General features: G+C 37.2%; 1 pseudogene; it reads left to right on the top strand.

Moving 5' to 3' along the window:
- LOC121416966 overlaps positions 1–12,758 on the top strand; it is a 29,302-nt pseudogene extending 16,544 nt beyond the window's left edge.
- Positions 12,759–14,182: the final 1,424 nt, after the last annotated feature.

The following is a 14,182-nucleotide window of genomic DNA, read 5'->3' as shown; positions in this document are numbered from 1 at the left end:
CTTTTACTGCTTAAAATCAATTAATTTTATCTTGTTTATGGTCAAAATAAAGTCCCTGACAATTTCCATTGAAAAAACAATAAAAAACAAAAAGTCAAAAAACAAAGAAATACATAAGAAATTTAGAAAACAATAGAATACATTAGAAAATAAATGTGATTTAGAAATTTTTTAAAAATCAATTTGATCAAATGCCTATCTAGAGTATGTGAAACAAAAATTAGCATTTCAGGGGCATTATTTTATTAATTAGAGCAAACTTATGATTTTACGCATAAATTAGCATAATTAATGAGACATGAGATTTTTTGCAGAATTTGATGTTATAGTTTTGTAGATAATGCCATGGGTAACGCGTGTGCCAATTTTCGTCGCGATCGCGCGATCGACGGCCGAGATCATAAGGGGGGGCTGAATCAGCCCCCCCCCCCCCCAGTCTTCTTAGGCGTCGAAATAGCCCAGTCTATTTAGGGTTAATGTATGGCCTTCGTTGAGTAAATAGGGAAAAAATGTATTTTATCGGGGGGTGGGGGGGGGGAAGGGATTCCCAGTGTTCATGCCATTATTCCGATTTATTAGAAGATAAGATGAAATGTTTGTACCATTAAACAGTCATGTGCATGGTGTGAAAGAGATATATTTATTGATACATGTAATGTATGACATAAAAATTTATTTTATTAAACAAAGTATGTAGATGTTTGTTCTCCAGTATGGTATGAGCTGAAAATATCAGGATATAATCTTTGTCAGTTGTGTTCTATTGTCCGATTATGAATTGATATGGTAATTTTTTCTGAGGGCTATTTCTGAATGAAAATGAAAACATCACAGAGAGAAGGCACTAGACAAGCAAAGATTATAAAATTTGAATTTAACACTTAAATAAACATTAAAAAGCATTTACACTTTTTGCAAGACTGGAACGTTAGCATAATTCCAATTATTGACCCTTAGCTTAAGATGGGATTTAAGCATCTGAACAAATCCTTACTGAGCTGAATCTGGTTTTCTGTATATCAAAGTTCATTGTACATTTTCTTTTTCAGTGTGTCGTCTTTAGCCAGCTACGCAAGTCAAACCCTCACTGAACTCAAGCTGAATTGCTGTAGAGAGATCACTGAAGCTAGTATCATCAGGTTACTCAAGCATTGCAAGAAGTTAGTATTCAGATTCTTCTTTTAAGATATCAATTAGAAATGATATGTTACCTTTATTGTCAATCTTGCTATCATTCTCACATCTTCTCACTATCATTTTCTCCATTATCATTGCATTATAATTACCATCCCCTCTTTATCATCATCATCGTAATTATCACTTTGATCATTGTCATCGTCATCTTTGTAATTCCCCCCGCTGCCCTCATCATTGGAATCACCCTCATCATCTTAATCTTCACTGTCATTTTTATAATAGTTTTTTTCATTGTCACGATCATAATTCATTATAATAATTGTGCCTGTCGTTCATTGTTATCAAAAGCAATCAGTAGTGTTACATATCTTACTGTCATTATCATTGTTGTCACAACTGTCAGCATCATCATCATCCACATTCATCGTTATTACCATATTCATTATCATCATCGTCATTAGGCGGCTTGTCAAAGGTGTGCGTGCGTTTTTACCTTTATATTCTGCGGCGAACCCGCTCAGCGTGCCATTGTCCATTTTTCTTTCCTACGGGTCAGTGCTCTTGCCATTTAAGACGACAGCGTTCCCTTTTGCAGCGAAAACGGAAGCGTGCGCTTTGATCTTTTCTTTTGACACCCCCCGGTTGGCTTTCCGATAAGATGTTTCTGCATGAGCGCCCTCTATGTCCACGATATCGACGTCTTAGGCAAACTATTAAAACGAGCGATCTCTAGTCACTGATCTGGATATCGTTGTGTCCTAGCTTGTATCGGTGTGCGTAGTTCAGTGGGGTATACATTTTCAAAAGTTACGCTTTCACATTTTTTGATAATTTTTCGTTTCGGGTTTCAGTATATGACAAAATTCAATAAGATTTAGATTTCATTTCTTTAATAGAACAATTAAGCTTTAGCCCTTTAGCACGAGCATGTTGTTTTATTTTGAAGAACATACCGTTAAGAAATTGAATTTCTGAAAGTAAGTGTTCAGGCGAGGGTAAGATTTTTTTCATCACACTGAGCCCGCACAGTCAGCATTGTCGGGTGAAAAGGAAAGATATGGAATTGACCTTAACATCTTTGTAAACGAAATGCAAAACCCCACGCAAAAGATGCAATATAAATCATACCTGGGTCCCAAAATGATGGCGTTTAAAGCAATACACTGAAACGCTACTGTGAAAAAAAAACACTAAAAACATAAAATGCAAACGTTTTTTGGTGGAAAAAAGGCTGAAAACACAGGGCAGCGTTGAAATTCAAATTTGAGCTTAACATAGGTCTATGTTTAATTTAGCCCTCTTGTCAATTTGTTTTTGCTGTGAAATGTCCTTTTTTGAGGACTCTTTTTGGGCGATTTTGCCCCCCCCCCCCCTTGTGGAAAATCCTAGGTACGCCACTGCATTTGTTTAAACATTTGAATTCTAGAAACTTATATATTCACACATCATACAGATGCCGTGCAAAAAAAAATATAATATAATTTATTTGAACTTTAAAAAATAAATTGGATGCTCAAGCTGTCATATCGGTCATTGTAGCTTAAATGCACAATTCTTGAATTTCATTGCCCGAAATTCAGAACAAAAGGTACTTTCAAGAAAAAACATACACCAAGGGATCAGAAGGTTTTCAAGACTTGTACAGTCTTGCCATACATAGATGGCCTTTCACAACAACTTAAACGCCGATTAGAAGGTCACGGTATCCGAACGGTTTTCCGCTCGGACACCACCTTACGCAAACAGCTTGTACGCCCCAAAGACCCTATCCCTGATCACAGACGTGATGGCGTAGTATACAACATTCCTTGCCAGGGATGTGACGGGTCTTACATCGGAGAGACAGCCCGACCGATAATTGAACGCATTTCTGAACACAAGCGCGATGTTCGGTTACAGCGAACCGACACATCCGCGGTGGCAGAACATGCTTGGGAGAAGCAACACCACCCAGATTGGGAGGGTGTACATTGCATTGCCAAAGAAAGACATTGGTATACACGCAGGATTAAGGAGGCTATTAGTATACGTCTTTGTCCTAACAACTTCAACAGAGACAGCGGGATCGACATCCCCGATTTCTGGATGCGAACCATCCGACAGCACAATACCCCCTTACCTGGCAGTGCACGCCTACCCGATCGTTCCCGGCCCCGATCGAGGGACCGCTCAGCCAGTCAACCCCCGCCCACGGGAAACTAGCGAGCCCGCCAATTTTGGTCTCATTTGCATATTGCCGACCCACGGCGTATTTGCATATAATTTGCATAACTCCTGACCAATCACACAACGGATCAGTGCCCACCTATTGTTCTCGCGCTTGTGCGTACGGTCTTGGAGATAAGTATAAATACAGTACGATATCGGACAATCCTTGTCACTTGATAAAGAGTTGCAGCGGCACTCGAAAGCTCGTGAACTTGTAAGCTAGTGAACACTTTTTGCGAGAGTGATCACGAATTTCCTAGAAAGCCAGTGAACACTTTTTGCGAGAGTGATCACGAATTTCCTTGTTGACCATAGTAGATTGCGAGACAAATGAATACCCTCTAGCGATTATTTCAATCCGCAATAATGAACCTATTTAGTAAAAGGTACTTTCGTTACTTTTTAAAACCATTACAAACATCTTTACCTTCGAACGAAATCAAAAGCACTTAAAAATGAATATTGAAATTATCAAAGTTGAGGTAGTCTTGACCATGAATAGAGTTGAGTGTTTATAAAGGAATTATAGCGTCTTCTATTAATCACATTCTACACTTTAATGACCGATGAAAAATATCGCGTGAATGAAAATGCAAATTAACACATTTAAGTGACTCCGACATGATATTGGACAGGAAAAGCTATAAAATCTTTTTACCTGGGATCCGTCTTTATTCTCTTATATAAATTTCCCCTGTGATCTAGAGTGCTCTGTGACCTAGTGTTCTTGATTACCATCCTGGAGCCACATAACCGAAGGGGGGTCTGGGGCTGAGGCCTCAACAAGTACCATGATTTTATGCATGGTGACCCCACCCCTTCAAACCAGCCCGCTGGGGGGAGGGGACTTAGTTATTTCTTTCAATTTTCCTGTTCTACTTATAATATTCAATTTTGTCAACTTAATTCTGATGGTTCCTTTTTCATCCAACTTTATTTCTTCCTTTGAATTTTTCTAAAACTTTTCTATACCTATTCTTTTTTAACCTTCACGTTTGACTTGAACAATACGTGTATATTGCCGTTGGTTTCTTCTTCCTATCAAATATTTAAATTAATCTGCAATGTGTGTATGTCAAATTATTGCGAATTAGATTCCCAGTGTCTAAGGTAAACATAATTTACCGACGTAAAGTTAGTAATACGAAAGCCTCTTTGGCCTAGTTTCCCTTCCAACTTTGTACTTCACCTGTTAATCGTATAGCTGCATTCTGTATAGCTTGCATATTTAAATATGCACCAAAAAATAAATTAACGTACAGAAAATGGTAATACCTCGATCACATTTGATCTACGGCGGCCATACAGCGAGTCAAAAACAGCCGTTTTATCCATTTTATTAAAACCTATATTTAGCAGGTCCAAAAACTGTTAAAATGACTGTTTTCGACTCGCCTTAGAACAAATGTGACCGAGGTATTTAGCATACTAGATCAACAAGAATGGAGTGCATGCTGGTGCGGATCCTGCCGGAGTAACACAATACAATCAGCGCCGCATTTATTTTGAACAACAGTTGGGCTCTCAAAAGTATTGTGTTCTATTTTGTGACCTCTACTAAAAGAAGTCAGTGGGTCTATACGGGGGTCTATATTCTGCACATCAGAGGGTACAGTTATGTAGTGAATCCCGGGGGGATCATCCGGTCCGTGTGCCCCCCCCCCCCTTGAGAGCCTTTATCAAATTTGTTAATGTAAATATGCCATTTTTACACAAGTGTGCCCCCTTTATTTGAAACTCACAACATGTATTTTAATGAGAACATGTCGTTCATGCACAAATGAGGACCTTCACTTTAGCCTGGTAAACAGAGAGTTGGTAGGCAATAAATATAACTCAAATGTTCACATTAAGAGTAGACCTATAAAGAGGGATGTTACATGGTTAATCAAAAATGTGTTGATAAAATATCAGTCGAACGTTATGTTATAATCTGCTTCGCCAAATAGGTTTTATGTAATATTGCTCTTTATAAAGGCAAGCATTAAACTACATTAAATGTCGAAATGTTAAGAAATATAATGGAAACCATATCAAAATGCACATTACGAAAAGAAACAAAATCAAGGTTCTAGTATGGGGACAAAACGAGAACAAGAAAACTACCCATTTGATGCTCATTTTAATTCCCCGAAAGCCGGACGTTGAAAATGACATGGGCCAGCGCATTGCAAGCTGTATTTAACGGCTTACCCCATTGACAAGGTAGATTTAAATTACCCCATTCTTGATTGGGGAGATTAACGTATATTCTTGAACATAGAGGTGGTCTGACGGGTTGCGGATTTCAGTAGAAAGATGACCTCTTGATTGGTAGGGGTATGTCAAGGGGAGATTATCACTTTGTCAGCGCGGGTGACTGTCTTGATACTTTGATGTTCCCCGATGTGCCTTCTATTCGAAAACCGTGTTTGCAACTAATCCCAATTATGAGACTATTTGGAATCAAAATGAGAGCCTAACTGCACCCTTTTTATAGATTTCGTTCGAAAAATAAAATACTTACGTTTAAGGTAAAATTGGAATATGAGAAGGCGCTTCATAATATGTAAACCAAATAGTGTCACTTTTAAGCTTTATTCTTTTAAATCAAATGAAAAAATATATGTAAAATAATCTCACAAGCCTAATCTAAATAGTGCGAGCACGAAGCGCGCGCTAATTTGTAATTTTTTATTTCATGTATTTTGTCCTAAAATAGCATTCTGGCAATGCTTGTGATCCTAAACGAGATGAATGAATTTAGTACGCATTGATCGTTCTGATAAAAAAGAATCTGTTAACGGCTACTTTTAATTATCTGTAAATGAAAACGTTACATATTTCAACAATCAAATAATGCGAGCGCGAAGCGTGAGCTGAAAATATTTACTTTTCTACCTGAAGAATAGAAGTTCTAAGCAATCTTTGTAATCATGAAAAAGGTAAATACATAACTAAGCAAGCGAAGCGAGCGTGAGGAAAATTTGAGATTTGTAGAATTGTGAATTGTGAGTGGATATGGATCACAGTTAAAAGGGAACATATATGATTCATTATTATTACTTTGAGTTTTGACATAGGGCCGGGATATTCGAAGAACAATATTCCATCATGTGAAAATTATGACTGTCTTCCTATTTCTCTTCTTATCAAATCGCGAGATGAAACTTTTTGATATTCCATTCTGAAAAAGGGACAATTTATCAATAAATTAATTCATTAATCTAATAAGCCTAATCAGAGCGCGAAATCTGTCAATATTATATATTTAAAGCACTTTTGTAATTATGAATAAGATGCCTGAGTTGATATATTTTTAACAATCAATGTGCGCGCAAATCGCCAGCCGAAAATTGTTGATAAACTGTCATAAAATGGAGATTTTAATTAGTTTGTAATATAATTAATATTGAAATTTTCATAACTCACCAATCAATATGCGAGCGTGCAGCGCTAGCTAATATGTTTTACAATCTGACATGAATAGGGATATTCTGATAACTAAAATGGAATACAGGAAAATAATAGGTACCTGACAAATCAAATTTTGTGAGCGTGCAGCGGGAGCAGAAAATGTTGATATTCAGACAATAAAAAATATTTTTTTACAGAACACTTTTTAAAAATGAAAGTTCGATTTCCGAGTTGAAATATGTTATGTATATTGACTTCAAAATTTGATATTTTGTGTTTCATATTATGTGTAAATCACCTAAAAGGCAATGCGAGCGTGAAGCAGTAGCGAAAATTTTATATAATGACATGACATAATTTTTAATTGTTTTCCCCTCATCTTATTAATTCAATCGTTTTCCTCCTATGTTTTTTTCTCAACTCTTTTCCTCTTTTTGTCTTTCTTTCCCCGTTTTGTTTTTGCTCCGCAAATAGAGGGAGGAGGGAGGGGCGGGCCCCATGCCCCCCCCCCCTAGATCCAACTCTGGAACAATCTAACAGAAAGTATTAAACAAGCAGATTCAAGAGAGAAATTCAAGTCAATGTTAAAACTTTTTTTTTTTTTTTTTGGGGGGGGGGTTAAATAGCCTTTCCCTCCGCATGTGAAGCCCCCTATCGTTTACAGCCTACTGTGAATTGTGCAAATACTTTAAATTTTGGTGAAATTCATTCTCTCTTTCTATTTGTTCCGTAGCGTTTAGATACATATTTTGTGCTTCACTTGTAAGTGGTATACAAATAATGTAATACTATTAATGGCGTGCGTTTCCCGATCTCCTTATCGAAATCAATATTAATGAGAGAGCACAATATTGTTCTCGCTCTAATGGAGGGGGGGGGGGGGTCAGTGTTCTATCAAGCAAAAGACGTAGGCCTATATGTGCATAAGTTCATATCATTGTTGTAATGATAAAGAACCTGATGAATTCTGTTTTGGTATATCGACGTTATTATAAAGTTAATGACAAATGACAATCAATATGATTCAGGCGTACACCGCTTTAACTGATATAACATGCATCCAGAAATCGAAATATCTGATGAATTCAACACGTACGTAGCAGGAATGGCATGCAGTTCGGATGTTACAGCACTCTAAATTAGAATAATCTCGTATTACAAATGTCAATTTTGCTAAAATGCACACAAACTCATAACTTGATAGACTCTGGGGGATGATATCGTTGATATAAAAATCGCATCTACCTCGATATGCAATCATTTTTATACTGCATCGGACTTGACATCCCGCAAAATCCTCTATAATTAGATGACCATCCATTTTCTTTCTTTTTAACCTAAATATAATCTATGTCTTTCAGGATCATGATATGAAAACCCTTTTATAACAAACATGATAAATGAAAAACGCGTCTCAAGTTATACATGGTTCATTGCCGGAAATATGTCAATCATCTTCGTTTGTTAATGTTTAATCATCAACATTATCACTGATATTATTATTCGTATTATCATGTCCATTAATATCACTTCAAAGTTCTAATTACCACCATCATCATCACTGTTATCATCATCATTCATTCATTATCTATTTCCAATCGTTCTCCAGTATCAATTTTATAGTTTATATAATCCCAGGTGAGGTGAATGGGTACCCGGTAGGAAGAAATTCCTCGAATGCTCGAGCGCCCGATCAAGGTAGCCGTGCTAAAGCCGGGGTAATAATAGCAGGGCCCTCTGGGAGAACAGTTTTCGGAACTGAAGTGGCTACCCTGGGTAAATATGCCGCTATTATTATTATTATTATTATTAAAAAAATGAAAGATAATGGTAATGATTATGGTGATGTTGGTAATCATGAACATTAGATCCGTTTTTTGAGATAATTTATGCGATTTTACACGCTAATCGCTACTCGATGATGGTGAAAGAAATCTTTTAAATAGCACAACAGAAGTCGGGGCGGTAGTTACTGCATACACATACTTTAATACACTACATTATTACAAAAGATTCCCCATCGGGCGGGCCAACGGTCTTTTGAAGTAGGTTTATCTATTGAAATTACGACAATAATCACGGCAGCGGATATGGGGAATTCAAGACTGTGAGCTTCTAGCTCTCCCATTGTTTTCTGTGGCGAACCCGCTGAGCATGCTATTGTCAATGATTCTCTACTATACGGGTGACTGATCTTGCTTTTTCATGATCATAGGCCAGGGCAATGACTAAGAACAGTTCGATGAGTATAAATGCCAAGCAATCCTGAAAGGTCAATAATGTTCAATTCTCTATATGGAGAAGCTTATATCATGGCCCTATTTGCTTTTGCTTTTAGGCCAGTAAGTGTACTAACTAACATTAATAATAAATAGTCACATTCCATCTATTTTAGAGCAATGACCTAATGCTAATATCACTCTACATATCTCCCTGCAGCTTACGGCCCCATAATTTATCTTCACCCGTGAATTACCGAATTTTGAAGCTTAAATTATTGAACATAATGGCATCCTAGTATTGTAATGATGTAATCACTGCAAGTGCAATATAAATAAAAACATTAATTTAATTCTACTCACATTGATTTTACTTTAGAACAAACTCACCCCCCTCTTCTACTTCTTCTGTTTCTCCGTCGTTATTCTTCTTTTCCACCTTATCATTCTTCTTGTTCTCATCCTTCACTCCCTTCTTCATCTACTCTTCTTACTCCTCCTTTTTTTAATCTTTTTTTTCTTCTTCTTCATATCCTTTGTCGTCTTTCATTATTCTTTTTCTCCACCTCATCCTTTCCTGCTGCTTCTTTCTTTTCCTTCCTCCCTCTCTTCTTGTTGTTCTTCTGCCCACCTGCCCTTCTTATACGTCTCCTACTGCTTTTCCTTCGTCCTTCTTCTTTTTCTTCTTGCGTCTCCTTTTTTTTTCTCTATCTTCCTTCTCTCCGTATCCTTTCTCATCTCTCATTATTAATCTCATCCCTTTTTACTGCTCCTCCATTCTACATGTACGTCTGCTTCTCCTTGGTCATGTTGGTAATTCTTCTTCTCCTCCTCCCACCCCATCGATTTATGATGATAAAATTATAATGAAATAATACAAATGTTAACGAAGATAATACTTATAATAGAGAAATGAAGATGATTGTGATAGTAACAGCGGTGATGACGATATCGATAACTATGGGAGGATATAGACCATGTACAGCACAACGTATCAGGCGCAATTTCAAATATGATTACATGACGATTTCGATACGAAATATTCATCATAAATCTAGACCTAGTACATTAATATACACTTATCTTTGTAGAATAATGAAATCGCCGCTCAATATCGATAATTCTGATGATCACTAAAACAGAAAAGCATACGTGGGACAGTATATTATAACATTGCCTCGAAAAATACCTGACATTTGATGGAATTCTGTGCTTATATCGCTCATTTCTCAGCACTTTTACGACTTTCTTTCACAGGGCTATTTGGCAAATATTTTTCATTTATACAAACACTTCGTTGGTAAATTTCATTGGATTCTGATCGAACAAATTTTCAGATCGTTACCACAGTTGGTATTTATCTTCAATTCCGAACATTACGTTTAATACGTTAAACCAATTAAATGAAGTTATACTTTAGTCTGTTATATGTTGTTTTTATGTTGTACTCTCATACCCCGAGAGGGGATCGATAGGGTGAATAAAATGTAAATCTAAATCAGGGGCGGATCCAGCCTCCGCCAATAGGGGGGGGGGGTGATTTTTTTTCACCCATATTTTCCCCGATCGGCCGCCCAAGGTTGATATTTAATTATTTCTTTGAATTGGTTGTCCCAGTGGCGTAGTGATTATTAAAATTATTTAATAAGTCTTCGCATCATCTTATTCACTCGCCTTCCTCCTCTTATGTTTTCCTCTTCTTTTTTTCTCCTCTCTTTTTTCTTTCTTTCCCTTTTTTTTGCTCCGCCAATAGGGGGGGGGCCTTTGTAAATGTAAATCCAACCAAGAATCGGATCTATACAACATAATGTCTAAAGGTCAGGGGAGGATCCATGACAGGGGGAAAAAAGGTTCCGCTTTTCGGGGGGCACTCTTCTGTTTTGGCTGCATTTTGCATTACAAATTCTAATTGTGCCTCTCATAATGGAAGGGGGCAAGGGCGGCTCCCCCCCCCTAAATCCCCAGTGATAGAAGGGTACAGGAAGTTTGAGGATGCTGATTCATTCATGGCATACAATTTTCGAAATAGACGACCACAAATTTCGTAAATATCCAGTCCACGCGCATGCGTACTCTCATTCCGAAGACGCAAGTCATAAAATAATTTCACCCCCACCTGATCACGGTTTCTGCGAGGACACAACTCTGCTTTCTCATGAATATTGATTTCGATGCAGAGGCAGAAATCGGGAGAACCCCTCTCAAATTTCCGAGTTTTTTCCACTCTTTCAACTGTATTTCCTCCATTTTTTCACCCTTCCTCTTATTCCATCCCAATATTATTTTCTTATTTCTCTCTGTTTCCCCTCCCTTTTCTCTCCCTTTGACCTCTTAGTTTCTTTTTCCTCTTTTCACAATCCCTTTTGGTCCCGTTTCTTTAAAACATGGAGATAAAGAAAATTAAGAGACAATATGTTATCCTGGGGAAATGGTTGCCCGTCAAAAATATGAAAAAACTATTTAAAACAGTTTCTAATAAATCTTTTATCTTTCTATGCCTAATAGCGCTAAGCTGTTCCGGTCATATTTATTTTATCATTCTATTTCCTTCTCTTTTTTTTGGGGGGGGGGGGCGTTCTCGACACCTGTTTGAGATGCGAGTAATAATTAATATTCCAAATCGACGTGAATTCTACGAATGGCTTGGGCCTACGAAACGAAAATATGTGGAATCTTATTTTCCCACCTAAAACATGAATTGACTGTCTTCCAATTGCAAAAAAAGAGGTTTTCATGGTTATTGCAGCAAATTCGAAAGATCAGTAACGATTTTCGACACATGCGTGATTTTTTTTAAGCTACCGTGGCTTTATGAATGCACCCGATAGATGCGAACCACAGTTCAGAACAGTGACCCGAACTCTCGATCCGACAGTCAATATGAACATGATGAAGGCACACATTTGTTTTGGTCGTAGAGGGAGCTATTTAGAATAGATTCTTCGGCCTTTCGACAGAAATTAAGACTTGCAGGAAAGACGAACAAAAGAACGGTGGCATTAAAGGGTCTTTGATGGCGGCCGTTCCTTTGAAGACAAGGGAACGTTGGGCGGGAAAGCCGAAGCGAAAACCCGGATGCGGGAAGAACGATGAAGAACGGTGCATGGACTTTTGACAAGCTACCTTAATATCATCCTCATTCTCATCATTACTACATATATCGTTTCATAATCTTCTAATATCCCTTTGACATTGACTTTCATCATTACCGTCATCATAATCATCATTACAATCATATAACTTTCCTTTGACTCAATAGGAAAAAGAGTTCCTGAGATTGGTTGCTTGGCTTGTCGAAATTGTATGTATGTTTGAACGCCCATTAAGGGGAGACTAGCATTGTAACTACATATTTTAAGACTTTTCTCCTCTTTTATACTTTGTGCACACAGGCTGAAGACTCTTCATCTGTACGGCGTGAAAGGTCTTAGGAACCTTGGTATCTTGAAGGTACAGTATCCTTGCATAGAGTACCTGGAGAAAGTCCGTCCGCCTTAGTGGGCGCTGCAAGATAAATGTAATCTATTTCATCCCTCTTGTTCAAAATCAACTACATGTACTAGTATAACTCCAGCAAGCAACAGAAAATTGAGCCATGAGCCCTGGACTCCAACGTTAGCAATTACTCGCTGATATGAAAGAAAGATTATGATTGGTTCTTAGTCAGTCTACTGAGTAAAATATGCATACAAAGATGATCGTGATAGGCCATGTTGTTTAGCAATTAATCGCGATCCTTTGAATTATGGGGACCCAGGGGCCTGTTGCAGAAAGAGTTACAATCAGCCGCAACTCTAAAAATCACAACTTGATTTTCAACCAATCAACAGCCCGCATTTGGGACTTGAATTTGATTTTTCTCTTGCGTTTAAAGGCAACTGATCTACTATGTGAAGGAGAAATGTATCATCTGACTTGAAATTAAAATTGATCATGTGATTCCTTAGGGGGGCTTTGGAAGATAAATGCAATTTATTTTAAGTCTCTTGTAGTTCAAACTCAATTATATAACGAGCAAGCAATTGAAAATTGATTCCTGGTTTGCTACATGTACATCATCAAGAATAATACCATCGTTTCTCAAAATATTATTGGTCTGCCTTAGGAGGCATTACAAGATAAATGCAATCGATTTCAGGTCAAATGTAGGTTTAAAAAATCAGCTGTAAATTTAGCAAGCGATTATTGATGATGGAGAAAAGTATCATCTTACTTGAAATTAAGATTGATCACTTGACTGCCTTGAAGGGTATTTCAAGTCTTGTTATTGTTCAAAATCAATTATATATAAGTCTTGATTGTGTTGATTTTTTATCTTCTTATGCAATAGAAAGTCTAATTGGACTTGGAATTGAAATCAATGACGTGCAAAAGTGCCATTGATACTTGTAATGAACAAACCAAGGAAGTAGGTTTTCTTTTCATGCATTACGAAGTTTAAAGTGTTTATTCGATAGATCGAGCAGTGGCTGTGCTGTCGTGACAGTGATCATGTAGAATAAGTTAGATCATGATTGTTACATTCGTAACCTGTTTCATTATCGTGTTTTGCTTGCTTCATGCAGTTGTCTTAATTTTGATTGAAATAAAAATCATGAGGTAAAGAAGGATTTTTTGTGTTAGGTGAATAGAATATGGAATAGGTTTCATGCTGTGCCATTTCATCACATTTGTGATATGTATTCTGAAATGTATTTCTGTCTTTCACTTTAAGTATTCAATTAATCAAAGATATGTGACTTACGAAAAAAAACTTGATTCAGTCCAGGTGGCAACAGAACATTCAGGGTATAGAGTTTCATCAACATATCCCTCCAACAAGTAGTCAAGATCTGACAACTTTCCTTGATTTTGATTGGGAAGCAATATCACCATGGTAACTATCGGATAAAAGAAGACTCGTAGGATTTAACGTCCGACAAGTTTTTTCATAAAGTTGCATAAAAGTTACTATTATGAAAATCTTGCCATTCAATGCCAACTACCATGGTAATGCTCATCAACAGCCAATCAAAATCAGGGATTCCATGCAAGTTACCATAATTGGTTGGCAAAGTTAGCATAATTGGTTGGCAAAGTTAGCATAATTGGTTGGCAAAGTTAGCATAATTGGTTGGCAAAGATAGCAATTGGTTGGCAAAGTTAGCATAATTGGCTGGCAAAGTTAGCATAATTGGTTGGCAAAGTTAGCATAATTGGTTGGCAAAGATAGCAATTGGTTG

The sequence above is a fragment of the Lytechinus variegatus genome, chromosome 6 (genome assembly GCF_018143015.1).
Source record: "Lytechinus variegatus isolate NC3 chromosome 6, Lvar_3.0, whole genome shotgun sequence".
In the NCBI taxonomy this organism is placed as follows: Eukaryota; Metazoa; Echinodermata; class Echinoidea; order Temnopleuroida; family Toxopneustidae; genus Lytechinus; species Lytechinus variegatus.
Note: the sequence above shows the minus strand (reverse complement) of the source record. Positions and strands in the feature narration are given on the sequence as shown.